This window comes from Schistosoma mansoni (assembly GCF_000237925.1).
Source record: "Schistosoma mansoni, WGS project CABG00000000 data, chromosome 1 unplaced supercontig 0076, strain Puerto Rico, whole genome shotgun sequence".
In the NCBI taxonomy this organism is placed as follows: Eukaryota; Metazoa; Platyhelminthes; class Trematoda; order Strigeidida; family Schistosomatidae; genus Schistosoma; species Schistosoma mansoni.
This window is the reverse complement of record NW_017385990.1, coordinates 165,394-168,115: the sequence shown is the minus strand read 5'-3', so window position 1 is coordinate 168,115 and position 2,722 is coordinate 165,394.

Sequence of the window (2,722 nt, the reverse complement as noted above, 5' to 3'; positions counted from 1 at the left end):
TAAATGATGTATAACATGTACATGTACATGTACATGTACATGAAAACTTAAATTTGACTATTTACACCTGCTCTTACTCGCCATGTTATATAGGGGTACTACCCCTAACTCAAGGTGTGGAGAGTCGGAAACATGAAAATTTCGCAAATGCAATAAAAATGATCTTGGTGGTGTTGTATTAGTATTCCGACACCAGACAATGGTTTTTAAGCTCAATCACTGATCGAAATAATTATACATGTGATGTGAATGTGTATATGAATAGTGCGAATGGTCGACCAGGATGCTTGGTACCTGTGTGGTTGCGCCACAGGATTGAGTTGTGCTGTTCAGATTGTAGCGTTGAAGCGTGTATAGTGTGTGGTTCTCCTGTTGGACGGCGGTGGGATTGAGCTATACTGCTCGGGTTAAGCCTGAGCTAGACGGTGTCTGTCTCTCCTATTAAACGAGATGAAACTGTACTGTTTGCATTGTCATATGAAAGTGTGGATGGTGTCTGGCTCTCCTGAAAAGTAATGTAAAATTACCCTGTCCCACAAGGGTATATTATACAACCATAATGTATAACTGTGATCAACCATACAATATGAAAGTATTTTACCAGGCATCTGAATCACTTGTCTGAAATCAGTCTTGAAAATATTATTTCATTGTTCATAACTTTTGAATGGATTAATATTTTTCAATGTGGTTTCCTTTTTGTTACTTATCTAATCAAGTGCTATTAAATGATGTATAACATGTACATGTACATGTACATGTACATGTACATTGAAACTTAAATTTGACTATTTACACCTGCTCTTACTCGCCATGTTATATAGGGGTACTACCCCTAACTCAAGGTGTGGAGAGTCGGAAACATGAAAATTTCGCAAATGCAATAAAAATGGTCTTGGTGGTGTTGTATTAGTATTCCGACACCAGACAATGGTTTTTAAGCTCAATCACTGATCGAGATAATTATACACGTGATGTGAATGTGTATATGAATAGTGCGAATGGTCGAGCAGGATGCTTGGTACCTGTGTGGTTGCGCCACAGGATTGAGTTGTGCTGTTCAGATTGTAGCGTTGAAGCGTGTATAGTGTGTGGTTCTCCTGTTGGACGGCGGTGGGATTGAGCTATACTGCTCGGGTTAAGCCTGAGCTAGACGATGTCTGTCTCTCCTATTAAACGAGATGAAACTGTACTGTTTGCATTGTCATATGAAAGTGTGGATGGTGTCTGGCTCTCGTGAAAAGTAATGTAAAATTACCCTGTCCCACAAGGGTATATTATACAACTATAATGTATAACTTGTGATCAACCATACAATATGAAAGTATTTTACCAGGCATCTGAATCACTTGTCTGAAATCAGTCTTGAAAATATTATTTCATTGTTCATAACTTTTGAATGGATTAATATTTTTCAATGTGGTTTCCTTTTTGTTACTTATCTAATCAAGTGCTATTAAATGATGTATAACATGTACATGTACATGTACATGTACATTGAAACTTAAATTTGACTATTTACTACCTGCTCTTGCCTCTACTCGCCATGTTATATAGGGGTACTACCCCTAACTCAAGGTGTGGAGAGTCGGAAACATGAAAATTTCGCAAATGCAATAAAAATGATCTTGGTGGTGTTGTATTAGTATTCCGACACCAGACAATGGTTTTTAAGCTCAATCACTGATCGAAATAATTATACATGTGATGTGAATGTGTATATGAATAGTGCGAATGGTCGACCAGGATGCTTGGTACCTGTGTGGTTGCGCCACAGGATTGAGTTGTGCTGTTCAGATTGTAGCGTTGAAGCGTGTATAGTGTGTGGTTCTCCTGTTGGACGGCGGTGGGATTGAGCTATACTGCTCGGGTTAAGCCTGAGCTAGACGGTGTCTGTCTCTCCTATTAAACGAGATGAAACTGTACTGTTTGCATTGTCATATGAAAGTGTGGATGGTGTCTGGCTCTCCTGAAAAGTAATGTAAAATTACCCTGTCCCACAAGGGTATATTATACAACTATAATGTATAACTGTGATCAACCATACAATATGAAAGTATTTTACCAGGCATCTGAATCACTCGTCTGAAATCAGTCTTGAAAATATTATTTCATTGTTCATAACTTTTGAATGGATTAATATTTTTCAATGTGGTTTCCTTTTTGTTACTTATCTAATCAAGTGCTATTAAATGATGTATAACATGAACATGTACATGTACATTGAAACTTAAATTTGACTATTTACACCTGCTCTTACTCGCCATGTTATATAGGGGTACTACCCCTAACTCAAGGTGTGGAGAGTCGGAAACATGAAAATTTCGCAAATGCAATAAAAATGATCTTGGTGGTGTTGTATTAGTATTCCGACACCAGACAATGGTTTTTAAGCTCAATCACTGATCGAAATAATTATACATGTGATGTGAATGTGTATATGAATAGTGCGAATGGTCGACCAGGATGCTTGGTACCTGTGTGGTTGCGCCACAGGATTGAGTTGTGCTGTTCAGATTGTAGCGTTGAAGCGTGTATAGTGTGTGGTTCTCCTGTTGGACGGCGGTGGGATTGAGCTATACTGCTCGGGTTAAGCCTGAGCTAGACGATGTCTGTCTCTCCTATTAAACGAGATGAAACTGTACTGTTTGCATTGTCATATGAAAGTGTGGAGGGTGTCTGGCTCTCCTGAAAAGTAATGTAAAATTACCCTGTCCCACAA